General features: G+C 37.9%; 1 long non-coding RNA gene across 2 annotated transcripts in view; it reads right to left on the bottom strand.

Moving 5' to 3' along the window:
- Window positions 1–15646, bottom strand: part of LOC109307048 — a 102285-nt gene extending 86639 nt beyond the window's left edge. For both annotated transcript variants that reach the window (XR_002100147.1, XR_002100148.1), the window contains exon 1: window positions 15451–15646. This is a non-coding gene — a long non-coding RNA (uncharacterized LOC109307048). The remainder of the gene's footprint in view (window positions 1–15450) is intronic.
- Window positions 15647–16316: the final 670 nt, after the last annotated feature.

The raw sequence follows: 16316 nt of genomic DNA, 5'->3' as shown, positions 1-16316 counted from the left end.
AAGGAAACGGAAAACAATATAGATGGTCTTCATTCAGAAATGTGCTCAAGTAATAAAAAATGTCCAGTGTCTCCATATATAGGATGACATTCTTCAGTGAATTTCGTACTTGGCATGAAATCAACTATAAAGTTTCAGACAGAAGAACTTAAAAAGAAAGCCTTTGATTTTTCTTTTTCCCCCATGCTGTTTGACCTCGCTTAATTCACATTAATGCAGCAAAAGAAATGTTAGCCAGTAACATTTCTACATTTAAAAATATTAAACGATTAACCTTTGGAAAGACAGGATGTGCATGGCTGTAATTTCTGCCTGCTCTCCTTTGTTGAGCTATGCTAAAACTAGAAAAGGAATAGAAAATCTACCAAAGAGGGACTGAAGTTATACAACAGCAGGGCAGAGTCTCCTCTCTCCTCAGGATTTAGATTTGACATTTTCTCCTTGCCCCGAGTGATATCCGTTCCAGAACAGACTTTGTGGCTGAGCACAGACATTAAAAAAGCTCAAGGCAGAACTGATCCAATCTGCATGGGTTTCTCTAAGCTGCATAGGTTGAATCAGGAGCAAACAGAATGTAAGTTCACCCTTTGGTAGGAGGAGGCAGGCAGATACCTGTGCTGTCCAATACCAGAAGGCAGGGGTTGCTCTTGCATACTTCTGTGTCCCAGACATTGCCAAGGGCAGCCAAGCACAGGTGAGCAGAGACCATCTCTGATTGGTTGTTGCACACACATCCTCAACCCCCTGCTCTCACCCCAGACCCTCCCCTGTGCCCCTTAGAGCAACAGGTAGGGGTGGGGGGAGGCTGGACTGAAGGCTTCAGCTCTGTCAGACCATAGCTTTCTGCCCAGCCATGGCTCCTGTCTCAGCCAGTAGGTAGCTTGGAGCAGGTGGGGAGGAAAGGGAGGAAAGCAGAGGCCCCCATCCCACTAGACCCAACCAGAAGAGCTTGGAGGGGTGCATGGCAGGGGTTCCCTCTCTCCACTGACTGGCCCAAAATGGCTTTTGACTCCAGCCCTGCCCCTGCTAGCTCTCAGCATGCTGGGGGAGAAGGCGAGGAGAGTGGAGACTCCTGCCCCCCAAGATGGCAGGGGCAGGTCTGGAGATAGAAACTGCTCTGGGCTAGTCTGTGTGGAAGAGGGAGAGCAAGCACTGTGTGCACCCCGCCAGCTCTTCTGGCTGGGTCTATGGGGTTAAGGACCTCTGCTCCCCCATCCCCTCCACACTGCTGCCTGGCTTGGCTGGCAGGTAATGGCACGGTGCTGGGTTGGGGAGCAGAGGCACTGCTGCCTCCAATCTGTGACAGCCCTGGGGCAGGGCTGGCCTGGCGCTCAGCCAGAGCAGATGAGCATGGGCAGAGGCTAGCCACCCACCCTGCAAGTGTGGGTTAGCAGGGCCTACAAAGAGTCCTGGGATGCCAGAGGACTACAACCTAAGCTGAGTCAGGAGGGGATCTGGAACAAAAGTTCAATAGACTGGTCTAACTTCAACTGACTAAATCTGATACTACATCCACACAGGTCCATCTTAGGCTGGGTTCTGCCATTTTTAAACCAGCCTGTGTGCAGCGAACTTCTGTTCTGTTACAGTTTAGACCAGTTTATGATCACATATCCTGGTTTATATGTAATTTCTGTATGTAGCCTAAATGTTGATACTTCAAATTAATCTTCTTCAATCTTTGTGCACTACTTGAGAAGTGTGAAGGGAAAGGGAAGGACAAGGAACACCTGTAGTAAAGGACAGGTGATAGAGGAAAATGGCTTGGGGAACAGTTCTTAATTTTTTAAAAAAAGAAGGAAACTGTCCAAAACCTACTGAACTCAATGAAGTCCTGCAAGTTTCAGTGGCCTGTGGGATGAGGTTGTAAGACCTCTGTGCTCAAGAGTTTCTGAGACCATGCCACAAGCTCCTATTATATTATATTAAAATCAATACACCTTATTGCTTTAGATACTTCTTAGAAACTCTGGGTGAAATACTGGTCCTTTTGAAATAAACAGGATTTTCACCCCTGTGTTTAGATTGTGATTCTTCAGCACCTTTTTTTAAAACTCCAGCAGACTTTCCTACAGGAGAGGATCATGTAGTCTGAAACCACTTGAGTACAGAAACTCCGGCAAACATAGATGAGTGCAGCATGTCAAATGTTTTCTCAGTAAATTGATCTCTTTAGAATTCACCAGAATTGACCCTTCTTATTGATCCTCAAAAGCTTTAAGAACTTTGCAGGCTACAGAAAGTGCTAATGCATATTGCTTGTAAAGGGAGAGAATATGAGAAGACTTGACTCAATCCTTTGAATATCTAATTTATCCATAAATATATAATTGGCTTTTGCCTAGTGACTTATAAATGGCTTAGATAAACTGATTTTTGTCATGCTAAAAAAGAATTTTGTTTCCACATATACACCCAAAGGATTAATACATTTTACACTCTCGGTTTCTTGTATCATTGTAAGAAAAAAAAAGAACAAAGCAAACGCCCCCACTTGATCTGATTAGTGTCCTAGTCACATTGTTTATTTTATCTCATTAGTGAACAGATTCACAAACTGTTGTAATATAGTGTATGAAAAGTGACATTTTCCTGAACTTCAACCCAAAATATGTTTTATTTCCAATTTCTTTTGTTCTTTTTATATAACTAAGAATTCAGGATTTGGTATAATTTATTTTGAACTAAAGCAAGCTGTAAATAGCCCCCTGACACATCCTTGAAAAAGGCACAAGCTTTGACAATTTGCCAAGTGGCTCGCTCTTCGTTTCTTGCTTAAGTGTGACTAGTAGGCTTGTCTGAAAAGGGGTCTTAATAAACTGACCAAACTCTGCTAATGAACCCATGGTGAAATTAGTTAAATTTAAATGCTGGTACTGATGGAGCTTTCATAATGAACAATAATTTTCTGGATGAAGTTATGCAAGCCTTAATTGTATCTTAAGCATGAACTTTGCTGTACGAAGTCAGTCTCATGCCAAGTGGTGGGGAATACTAGCATAGGGAGCTGTCAAAATACCTAAAGGATGGATGTGAAATGTGAACTTAACCCAAAATAATAATAATAATAATAAAAAGAAAATTATGAATGTAAGAAACCAATAGGTGAGCCAAAAGGAAGCTTGGATTTAAAAATAAAATGCTGACAGATTAACCCCTCAAATTTAAAATATCTTATTTCCTTATATCTTGATGCAATGAAATTTGATGGGACTACATATTAGCTTTATTTTATGTTCTGCTATGTGATGCAAATAGGTTTGTCTTTAGTTTTGCAAGTTTATGCTATATGAAGGAGTAACTCTCAGAATAGTTGCAGTCAAAAACTTATTCCTGCAGCCTGGAAGACCAATTAGACATGGGGATGGCTAAGCAGTGGAAAGAGATCTGTCCTGCTAATGTAAGATAGAACAGCTGAGGATTGGTGGGGCAAGACTGTTATTTTTAAAATTAAGTAAAATAGGTGTTTCCTGCTCTTTGCAAAACTTGCTGTATGCTGGTTCTTTTGAGTATAGAGTTGCAGCTGTCCTGCACCCATTACATGTCTTGTTTTCCCTCTCCCTCTTCTTTCTCCTTTGGTTCTACTGCAGCATAATACAGGGCAGTCTGTTTTCTGGGGAAAATGCTTTAAATAATAAACAAAAGTGAAGAAAAAGAAAAGGGAAACACCAGTGTACACATTATTTGTGGGGGTGCAGATGGAAACAGGCGCAGTCATTCTTTCAGACGTCATTGTATTTGTTTGTTTTAATGTGGAGCAGAGATTAACACAAACTTGCAGAAGACCTATTTCTGAAATCCTTTCTCAGGTAAGTGTCTCACTGTGTACAGTGGCTGTTTTACTGGAAATCAGCCTTCAGAATCAACCCCGGTTCTGGAAGACTTCCTGAAATGTTGCTTTTGGCCCTAAACAAAGCATGCTTGCAACTTGCCTGTTTGTTTATGTGTCACCAGTTATTCATAGTTAAAGTTATGCTGTCATACAGGAACATTTATCCAATTTTATATCAATCCGCTGAATTACTTTTGAAAGCAGTAGATAGTAACAAGGGAGGTGCACGTATGCAAGACATTTACTTTAGAACTGCCTACTTAGCTCCACAGTAAAGTCTCCAATGTCTACACATGTGGCCCTATTAGGCTGCAGGAAATTAATTGACTCTGCCATAGGTTAGTATTTGTAAACACAAGTACTATCATATGCCAGCATTTTTAGTGTGCAGCAAGGCATGTGTAGACACTAACAGGGAATTAGGGTGTTTCAGTGTGGGGGTGCCTGTTGGCTCTCACTGCAGCACCCTTGTGCCCCAGCCAGACCCTCGGTAGCACATTGACAGGTCACAGCAGTCCCAGGCCTGCAGCCTGATCCCCCAGACTCCTTGCCAGCTGGGGCTGCTCTGACTTGGCTCAACATGCTCTGGTCCCGGGCACATGTATAAATGTGGCACCTAGGAGAAACAAACTATGGCACAATATGCACTGGAGTTTATTGTGTTGCATTTATTTCATGTGTAGATGCACCTGGGCTGAATGAAACAGCTAAGAAAATGCACCGTGATTTTTATTAGACTGCCATTCTAATATAGTACTAGACAAGTTCTACTAATGTTCTTAATCATCTATTTGAGCTTACTCATGTAATTTAACTACTCTGTCAACATTATCATATTTCAACCAGTGATTCTCAACCAGGGCACTGTAGCACCCTGGGGTGCCTTGAAATCCTTTCAAGGATGGCCATGGGTTGCCATACAAATGTTAGGCCTGTTGAGTGTACAAACATGATTTACATGATAAACTCAGTGATTTCAAATAGGAATCCATGGTGGAAGAAACATTTTAAGCTGTTGTGATCTTCCTTATTTCTTTGCAAAAGAGGAATTGCTCTATTATTTTTTCCATAGTTAATAAGCAAATGAAAACCTAAGAGCTGGCATTTTCTGAGGGGTGCTTTAAGTCTAATGAGAGGTGCCTTGAATCTAGTGAAGGGATATCTTGAGTTTAGAAAGGTTGAAAGCTACTGCTTTAAACCATATCTTTTTTGTCAAGGCTTCTGCTCAAATCCTATTGTCCAGTAAAATGCATAGTAGTTACCCAAAAATTAAAAATTATTTTAAGAAATATCCAAACAAATATAGCTTAGTTCAGTCTGTTAAATTCTTATCCCCATTACAAGCAAAGTAAGACAGTTTTCTCAAATGTGTTGCAAATCTATGGAAGACAGTCTGAAACCATGGCCATGGGTGGCACCAAGGAGAGATACAGACCATCCTGGGAAGCACCCAAGCTATATTCATGTCATGTAGAATAAAGGTAAGAAGAGACTTTGCCAATTAGCAATTTAAATGAATTTATGTCAGGCATAATTAAAGAGCTTCTAGGTCATAAAGTGAATATGAACTTATTGGAATTGTATTTTGGTACAAATGTCTACAAAATTAAATGTGAGTGTTTTCCCCCATATACAGTAAACCCAAATTTAGAGGTTTTCTCACTAAGACACTACCTGGAAATAGTATGCACTATTACTTGAAACTGTCTATTTCAAGGCCATTTCCTTGCTGTTTCCATCATAGACTATGTTGTTTCTGGTCCACAATTTGAATTTTCATCTGTGCAAAATATTGTCTTGACAAATACACTTGACCTTTAAGTGAAACTAGGCACATACCACCTGCACTAAATTTGTGCTGTAAAACAGCGAAAGACCCTTCAGCAGAAAAAGTCTCACCAGAAACCAATTCCAATTGCGTAGTATAATATCTTGTTTTGAATATCAATTTGCATTAACAATCTGATTCTGAATTTTAATCTATTCTTAGCAAAGCAGAATTGATGAGGTGTTAACAACTGAACTGCTAACTGGAAAACTCTGTGTGCTGAGAAAAAGCTGCCCAGCTCAGGAAATTGAACATGAATATGACATCCAATAAACCCTTTCCCACTTTTTCCTGATACTTTTGCAGCCCAATTATTTCCAAATGAGAGAGAACCAAAAGGGAGAACTGCCTTTGAATTTTTCCCTGAACTTTTAAAACCTTTGCCTTGAGCATCATTCTAAAGTAAGCTGAACCAGAACAACCCCAAAACAAAAGCAAAAAAACAACCAAAAAAAAGATTTCATCTACCAGTGCAGTTCTCTCTCAGGTGGAACATAGCAGCTACCATGCATCAACCCTCACGTAAAAATGTAAGATGAGAGCAATCCACCCAACTGAAACCAAAATGAAAATTTAAACAGCAGAATGTAGTTATATACGGATTTATTAGACAAAAGCATAAAATACTCAAGGAAAAGGAAAGCATTTGAAACCTCAGATGCTGTCAACATAGAAATGAAAATAGCTTAGGTAAATTATTTAACCCACTGACAACAATATTCAAATTCTATACCAAGAATTCTCCTCAAAATACTCAGAAACAAAAAACTGAACTTAAATCTATAACAGACACTTCCTCAACCAAATATAACAGCGAAAAAGGCCCTACTGCATGCCTTGAGGAATAAGCAGACCTGGACAATTTTGGATAAACTATAGGAGTACATTCTAAAAAATAAAGGCCTATCACAGAGAATGCATACCCCTTGCTCCCTCTTTTAAATCAAACCCCTCCACTAAATGCAACTGTGTGGCAGTATGGCACAGAGGAAGAGAACAGTAGGCAAGTTCAAGCCATTTAGGCTTATAAATGTCAAATCCATAACTTTTAATTTCTGCCCCAAAGCAGATAGTCAGCATAGATATGAGTACAGGTGGTATGTTTCCAGCTGCTGGACTATCTTAATTTTCCAGTTGAATGAAACAGTGTCCCCATATAGAGTGCATTTTAGCAATTGCATCTTAAGGTGGAAAGTCATAGTAGCTTAGTTGCATCTGAAAGAAAGTCATATTCTCTTAGGGTGACATGGATAGGGAGACTACATGTCTAGAGAAGGCATTTAACAAAGCAGTAGGAAAAAAAGATCCCTAGCCTTTCAGGAAGTATTACAGAAGTTGTAATGGGCACTCATTTTAAGACATCACATATACATCTTGTCTGGATCATGATGACCTCAGTAGCCCAATTTAACATGCATTATTTTTAATAATAATTTACTAGATATGCTGGATACACACAAAAACATAATATATGCCATGTTATGTTTATCTGAGATGTTATATCATGTATAATATAGTCAAGAAATATCAGGATAAATTCATCCAGGTATCTTTAAAAATCCCAAACTGTATACTGACTTTATATTGTAACATTTGCTTTATCACTAAATTATAAAACTGTTATTATGTTTTTAAATTTATAGCAGTCAAGAAATAATTAATAACAGAACAAAAAAATCAATTGGCTTCTGAGAAGATCAGTTAGACTAAGTGCCTCTGCTGTTTTGTGGCAATATATGCTCTTGTTTTTGTTTCACATTTCCATGGCAAAGCAAATTAATTTAATAGAGATCAATAATGTTGTTGCTGTACATAGCATAGCCTTGCTATAATTTACCATGCTGGTGAATGTGCCATATCGGTTTAAATTGAATTTTGCATCTCTCTATGTAAAGTTGTATTCTTTCAAATATGGCTCTTCTTTTTTATTTAATGTAATTTCACAATACCCAATAGTAGAAATATGCATGAAAGAAATCCCTTTATTAAGCAAAATTACTAAGCCTTGATGTTGTGTGTGAGAGAGGGAAGTTGCTGAATAAAATCCTCTGTGCACTTTGCTGTGTGGATGAAACCTGCACAAACTTTCCAGTAATGTTAAAGCACTTGCAAAAATGTTGCACCTGGAGCAGGGAGGAGTGAAGAGGGCAAAGGTCAGCATTAGGCGTTAAGGCACTGACTAAACAGACTTTACACTCGGTGAAAAGTCCAGACAACCCCTGCAGTGTCATCTTACAACTCTGGTTTTCTTCTTTTCAAGGCGTAGTAATCCATAAATACACCCAAGTCACCAGCAGCTTAGCTCTCCTTTTTCAACCCCCTTTCATTTTTTCCACTTACATAAAGATCTGAAATGTTAACCCTTTATATGTTTTTTGATCAACCTTGCAAGCCTTTAATTTCCATCTACTGTCGTTCACTAGACTTCTCTTTTTTAAACCCTCCCGCTTAGAAATGATCCTTCTGCAGAAAAAGGCTTTAAGATCATCTAGAAATAATAACTGAAAGTAAGTTAAATATTAACATACAGACAACATACTAGAAAATCATCAGATTTTTTTTTTAAGTGTGTATCATACAACTCTCCAAATAATTTAACAGCACCCTTTTTCTAAAGGCCATTATACAGAAAGGCTTTACATCACATTCCTGGCAAAAATGTACAATGCTGTGCTTTTAGCATTTGGTAATTTCAGGCTTGGAAGAAACGGATTTTGGGTGGGACAAATTTCACCCCCTCCCTTTTCATTTAAAAAGGCACAGAAGGAATATTTCTTCATGGTGGTTAAAAAACAAACAAAAGTGTTGCTTGTACTTGTATCATATAATTAAACCTTTCTGTATGATTTATATTGTTTTTACCACCTGGAATCGTGAGACCAAACTGATTTTAATTATTTTATCTAGTCCTGTTACCCACATCCTATGGGAAGACTGGATAAACTGCTAATGCAATCTGGTGACATGACAGTAAAAAGAGGCTGATGAAATGCATCCCATTAATAGTTTATAGACTACTACATATTTTTCTTACTTCCTCTTTTTATCCTGTACGCTGTACAAGTCTGAAGTTCCACACAGGATATTTCCCCCAACCCCTTTCTCACCACTCTGCCCTTTCTGAGAAGCAGAGAGGAGATAAACAGCAAACCTGCTACAGTCCCATATTCTTAATGGATGTTTATAACTCTTGAACAACACTAACTAAAAGACATTTGAAAGCGTATGAGTGCTACTTTCATACTATGTATGAATATTGATTAATGCAAACACTCAGTAGAGAGAATGAATGTGGTGTTCTTTTGTGCAGAACACCACTGTATTCTTGTCTACATGCACACAAATTTAAAACTGTTGCAGGTCAGTACATGCAATTCAGAGAGCAATTTTACTTCAGCACAAAATGGCGGCCTGAAAAAGAAGTACTTTTAATTCCACAGGCCCATTGATTTTTGTTACAGTGCCGAGATTTTTAGAAACACCCAGCCACGGATTTGTAGTTCAGTCAGTTTACTGACTAACTAATAAAAAACACCTTTCTCATCTTCACCTGTGTCACGCTACTTTAGGTGTAAGAGGGAGCAGGAATCTAGCTACGGATATTTACCATTTGAACTGTCAGAGGGATTTTGTAGGGACCAAAGACCTGTTTTCAGAAAGATACTTAACCACATGCAGCACTTCTAAGCATGGGAGTAGTCCTACTGAAATCAGTGGGTCTCCTCTGATGCTTTAGACATTGACATGCATTTAAAAGCATCCCTGAATCAGGACCAATGTCATAATAGTGGCATAGTTACTGCTTAAATTACTGGAACAATTTACTGAATAAGGCTCCATTCCACTTCAGAATCAAGCCCTGCCTGACAGTAGAAGTAGGTGTAGGATGCAATGGCCCAGATGGAATAATATCACTGTCAGTTATCTTTACTAAATACTATGAGTATTTTGCTTGCTTGTAGCAAAAAATGTTACATTCAAATAAATGAAACATTTAAGAAAAGTAAACTAAATATGAAGTAAAGCATCAAATTAAAAATACATGTTTTACCTTTTCAGCTAAAGAAAGTACAATTCTCACAAAGTTTTGTTCAGCTAATGGGCCCAATCTTATGGTTTCCAGTGGAAATTTTGCATTAATATAATGTTTATGTCCTGTGCTGTGGTATTTCAACCTAGGCCCTGCAGCACTAATTGCATATTCAAAGCACTAAACCTATAACTATAAGGTATATGACTGAATAGCCCTACATTTTGAAGATTTGGAAATTGAGGCAGAATGGTTAAGTGACTTGCCCAAGGCTATGCAGAAGCTTCTTGGAGAAGCTGGAATGAGGACTTTGCTACTACACTGAAAAATTAGAGAAAATGCGTTGGTTCTCCATTTTATGTTTTCTAGGGTAGTCATTAGTTTACGCATTGTTTCTGATCCTAAAATGTGTGTGTACAACAGTTAAAAAATAAGCTGGCTGCTACTTTTTCTTCTTCAGTCTCTCTCTCTCTCTCTTTTAGTCTCCTTTATCTCGTACCTGAAAATGATAGAGGTTTTAATGAACTCCTAATTAAATTTAAGAAAAGAATGATAGTTAAGCTAAGATATTGTTATAAAAGCAAGTGAACATTCATTTGTCAGCAGTAACCAGAGTCTTATGGAAGAGTGATTTCTTGGTTTGGGGTTGAGTGATGGCATAAAAAGTTGACTGTTTAAGCATTATGCTAGCCCAGGCCTTGAATGGTAAAGGAATTCCACATTTAAAACTCATGATAACAACAAATTTGCTCTTTGATATTTGTTTAATTATAATATTAGGCATTTTTTTGCTTTCATTTAGGTTTTTTGCCTTCCCTTCTCTAGTTTCCTTAGCCTACAGATAAGTTGATAAAATGGATACAAGTAGATTTAGGAGTGTGTACGCATCTTTTGCACACTGTACTTGTTAAATCTCAGTAAATGTGTTCTACTAATCCACAGTATATATCTTATTAAACCCAAATTAAATTGTAGACGGGAACATTATGGTGAAATCCATGTCAATTTTATTTATAATTACTGTGTGTGCATACATATATATGTTTACACAGGCAAGCTATTGATAATATCATTTTGACACACATTTGACTGGTTCAGTCTACAGTTCAGAATGTGTATTACATGCATCCTCTCACACTTAGATAAACTACTGATAATTAAATAGTTCAGATGCTGTGGTTATAGGCGCCGTTATTAAAAAAAAAAAAAAAAAAACTCCAACATTTTGGTGGCATTCTTTTAAAATAGAAAAGTATCACCTCACTTGCACCTTCCAATTTCAGTCAACAATGGGTAGAAATCCACCCTATTAAAATTCTCATATTCCTTCTCCTAGTGCCTCCTTTCTTTGGGTTTTTGTATAATGACGAAGACTAAATAAGAACCTGTTTGCCTAGATGTGAAATAACTTTTTTTCTTATCTTTGCTACAGATATAAATAAGAAGAACTTGCAGTGATTTTTGCTAAGTACAGCTAGTTTTGCAGTTGTATAACCAATATAAATTAAATATTCTTAATTATTTCAGCTCTGGTAAGAAAGGATACAAGACAAAGGAGAGATTGATGCAGTGTGCCTCACAATGGCTCTACTGATTTCTCCACTAGCCCTTCCTCTGCACATGGTCAATTAGAATTGAAAATCCTGTGCTGATTTCATTCGCTGGAATTTTTAAGCAGGTCAGGAAGAAAGATGTTATTGAAAGGAAAAGTCTCATCTAAATAAGAAAAGAACACGTGGCCATCTGGTCTAACTATACCATACTAAAAATCATTGCGACTCAGCCATAGTCTTGGTCTTTGCAACAGTTTGCCAAAATATCAAACAGAAACCTGTTTACTTTAAAATACTGTATGTTTTTATGTGTAAATATGCAATGCACATTTCATTTCCTATCTGTAAGGCATGAGCTCATTTGACCCCATTACCTTACTGAGCTTGCCTGCATTTCTGGCAAGTAAAGTTTCAGTCTATCTTAGGTTACTTTTGCTTATAAGGGTGTTATGGAGCAACCTATCTTGGAAAAGTTTTAAGTGTTATGTTATCCTGGGGAGTTTCTTCTTGTATCTGATGTTTGCAGTTATACTTAAAGGAGGAAGGATTCAAGCAGAGGCAATATATTTTTTTTTTCCTGAAACCTCATGAAAATTTGGAGTCTCTACTCACTGTACTATGGTGTTTACACAGCCAATTGCAGACCACAGGCTAACAGACCATGTGGGACAGATATCAAGCTCTTCATTTTGTATGGACTAGAGTAAAAAAATATGCATGAATATTTTCACGACTGCTTTGTTTTAACATCAGCAACCATTTAGGAGTATAAAGAATGAATTAGCCAAACACACAGGCCAAAACTTTCAAATATGGATACCCAGACTCCTTGAGGACACAAATTAGTCTTCTAGATCCAGATTTAGGTGCCTAAGTAAAGGTGCCAGAATCCGTAACTCCCACTGGTCTCATAGGACTTGCTGAATACTCAGTGCTCTTGAACGTTGGGTCACTTTATTTAGGCTCTTAAATTTACACCCCTATATCCATGCTTAGGTACCCAGGTTTACAAATCTTGGCTTTTTCTCTTGAGTTGCAAAAACAGATTTCTCAAACTGAACAGATACTCTACATAAATGTAAATTTGGTAATTGAAAAAAATCACTTCCGTTTCAACTTGCCCATAATGCTGTACATTTGCAGATGTACGTAGCATTTTTGGCATTATGAAATGATCAAGAAAAAAGCTTGAATGTGAAATATAAACTAAAGAGTTTATTTTTCAGTGACAATACCAGAAAGAGATTAACACATATGTACTGGGGCAACTGAAGGAAATGCAAAGTGTTTGTGTGTGTGTGTGCGCGCGTACACACACCTCACATATTCATCAGTGTATTGAATTAGTTATTGTTTTGCCTATCAAATAAGATGTGCTTAATTGGTCTTCCAGGAAAATGTTATATACATTTTTAAATCACATAAATCTGAATTCCAATACATCCTTCAATTTCATGGTTTTTTTGTTTTTTTTTTAATATGTTTTCTGGAAATCTTTACTTCTGTTAGGGATTTTTGTATGTAGGTGTTAGTTATTTCCAATTTAGTAACTCTTAGTAGAATGTTTTAGTAGAGAAAACACAAAATACCTTAACAAACTGCTTAGCTTACAAAACTCAATCTATTGGTATGTATAGTGGGTTCCATTTTGTGGCTAATTTATGGGGTTGGGTGAATGAATATCAAAGTTTGTATCATTAAAGGAACACCATAAGAAGTCTTTTTTTTTTTCTTTCTAGATGTTACTTGATATTTTGAGGAAAACATTTCTGTAAACCTTGTTAGGGTGTATATTGAAAACGGCATACCATGTTCCTGTGTTTTAAGTGTTGTTTGCAGAAACCACTTAAAATCTCATTTGTGCACCTCCCTCCCATCACTGCTGTCAGGATACAATGAAATACATTGCAGATTAATAAAGTTAAATTGCTAATCCATTTATTTAAAATTAAATGGAAAAAAGGTTTAAAACCGAATAAGATTTCTTCTTTTTCCTGGCTGTCTGTACTAACCTCACCCATGTCCCCACACCAAGCTAATGCACGTAACTATTTTGGTGAGTGTCATTCAAAAGAAACTTTCTGAAAGAGATGACACAGCCAATCAGTGCTTCTCCTGAGCTATGCAGTAACTGCATAACCACTAGAAGGTCAGGGCTTGCAAGACTAACTACCTCAAAAACCCCCCTCAATTTGGATATCATCTACCTAGTGTTGGAAGGTGCCCAAAATTAGGGCTCTGCATAACATCTATGTATATGTATGCACACATGTATATTTTTATAGGAAACTATATAAATGTGTATAGTGTCTCTACTGAAGGGTATGTTACTAATGTGTACAATATATGCAACACATGTATGTAACATACTAGTACATTGTTTGTAGACCAAATAAAATTTAACACAATATACTGGAGCAATAATGCATGCATATAGTTGTATCATAAAGGAGTATGTGTGCATTATGTGTTATTTTAGCGTCATGCTAAATTTAAAAATGAGCCTGACCACAGTAAGGTAAAGAGAAGCTGTTTTGTCTTTAATCTTTATGCAGTATGGGTAAGACTTCCACGCCTGATCTACACATAGCAGAGGAATCGGCTAGCCATGCACTGCATGCAGGCTCCTTGATTGTAGAGGGGGGGAAAAAATCTGGCTGGAATCCAGACAGGCTAGCGTAGCGCTCTGTTGATCATTATGTCTAGCCTTCAGGTGTCTCAGCTCACCGTGGGCGGCAGTTGGGGGAGGTGTAGATAACAGGAGGGCAGACAAAGAAAAAGAAATGGTGTATTTTAAAAAAATCATATATAGATTTCACATCAAGTTCTTCTCTTAGAATCTATATTTTTGGGTTCCTTTTACCATCATACAAGCAGGCGAGCATCTACCCAGGAAGATTTATTTAAGCCATAATTAGCAGAGTCTGAAGTCTTTCAACAATTTTTCTTTATTAGAGTTAATATTCCTTTGGAAACAAAAATCTGATCATCTTTCACTTGGAAACTGTATTCACTTCATGCTTTATTAGAGGCTCAGTCTAGCTGAGTCTGCATCAGGTTTCCATTGTCTTTTCTTCTCTCCCTTTTCCCCCCCACCCCTTTTCTGATTTTTTTTTTTTCAGGGTGTAACTTTTTTTTAATAGAAGATTTATCAGATGAGTCTAGTCAGAGAGGATCCTATGAGGGTTATTTTTATTTGAATACAAAATGATAAATTGGTGTGTACCACATTATCCATTGGGATTCAATTTCTTTTCTAAGTGTGTATGTGTGGGGGGGGGAGAGCCATGCTTTGTCTGTTGCTTCTGTTTGAGAACTCTCGTAAATCTTGCACAGAAAGCAACTTCAATCTAACCCAGTCTTCTGGTGGGCAAAGATCTGGGAGGCAAATGAAAAAGCATTGTTATGAATGTCTTACTATTTTCCCACCCTCACTCCCCCTTCTGATGTTTTTCTGTATAGAGCCCCACACCCCTACCCAACCCATCAGGAATTTGAGTAAATTCTTTCTACATGGAAGGCAGGATCCAGAGATATTTAAAGCAGCCTGCCCCAGCCTCTCTTCACATTCAACAATTCTGGATTAAAATATTACTTCTATTTTTTAAATGCTGCCATAAACCCTCCCCTCCCCACCCTGCACCAAGAACACTGAACGGGGTGGGATGGGAATCTTCCTTAACTTCATTGTTCAAGATGTAAGAACTGTTTGCCCCAAAGTGTCTCCACTGTCTTTCATAGCTAATTATAATAACTGTCAGATGTCTGGAAAGTCTGGACTGTCCTTACTAGCATAGTTAGTTTGCCTTTATTTTTCCCTCCTTTGGGACAAATCAAGCCTGACCAGATGCGAGCGCAAATAAAAGTGAACAGCTTACGTACGTACGTGTGTGTGTGTAGGGGTGGGGGGGGGGTTGCCTTCATTTTTCTTTATGAACAAAGCAGCATGCTGGCTATGTTAGGAAGCAGTGTGGCAGGAGGTTCTCATGCAGACCCTGCTCTAAGGGAGAAGTGATTTTCCCCCCCCCACCCTTTAATTGAAGAATGGAGGAAATATTTTTGAAAGATTTACCTATTCAGACAATAATGTCAATCTGCATAATCACAGAAAAAACAAACGGAACGTATTTTTAAAATTTGGTGCATGCAACGTGGAAACAGCTTTACAGTATATGCTTTAAGGATAGAAAAGAAAATCAGTACTCACAGTTTCATAATGCTAAGCTGTACTAAATACTCAGTTCCCTGCAGCAGAGAAGAGTCTGATGAGGGAGTGCCAAGAATGCAGAATCCCAGTTTAATGCAGGAGGAAAGTATAAAAGTGCTTCATAAAGTCACTCGGAAGTCAGCCACTTGTGTTCAGACATCCCATTGCTGCAAAGCAGGCTGTACTATCTGCAGTTCTGAATTGAACTAAATACTGCCCATGTGAAAGACAGGGGAAACACAGTCATGTGGGAGACACAAATCTACTTCATTGGCTCTAACGGCATAACTTAGGCATCCCTGCTTTTCCACTATTGGTCAATAGTTAAAACTGAAAGAGTCTAGGTCCTCCTAGTGAGTCTTTTCTCTCTATGTGTGGAAGAATGACTGTAGGATTTTACAGTGACAGGATTAGTTAAGAAATGGACTCAAGACATCCTTTGACTGAAACTGATGGGTGTGGGTGGAGAGACTGGAAGCTGAGCTTTCCCTAAACATGCATGTGCGCACATATATATATACATACATATATATTATAACATTTTCCTTTTTCTTGGCCAGCATTTTATGTATAAGGAAATGCCTATAGTTAATTGTTGAAGATTAGGGGAAAAATTGAAAGTTTTTGTTCAGGGTTCATTTTAAGGGTTTTTATTTTTAGATTTCAGTATAGCAGGTTATAGAATGATCATTCGGTTAGATTAGTTCTTGCATTGTTCAGGCTGTCTAAATATAAGGCTTATTATTATTCTATTACATAGATTAATTAATTTTTTTAAGCCTAGAAAGGACCATTATGATTATTCTGATTTCCCTTGCATAAAACAGGCCAGAGAAATTCAATCAGTGGTTCCTACATTAGTCCAG

Source organism: Crocodylus porosus, unplaced genomic scaffold (genome assembly GCF_001723895.1).
Source record: "Crocodylus porosus isolate Cpor-Errol unplaced genomic scaffold, CroPor_comp1, whole genome shotgun sequence".
NCBI lineage: Eukaryota > Metazoa > Chordata > Crocodylia > Crocodylidae > Crocodylus > Crocodylus porosus.
This window is presented reverse-complemented; position numbering and strand designations above follow the sequence as displayed.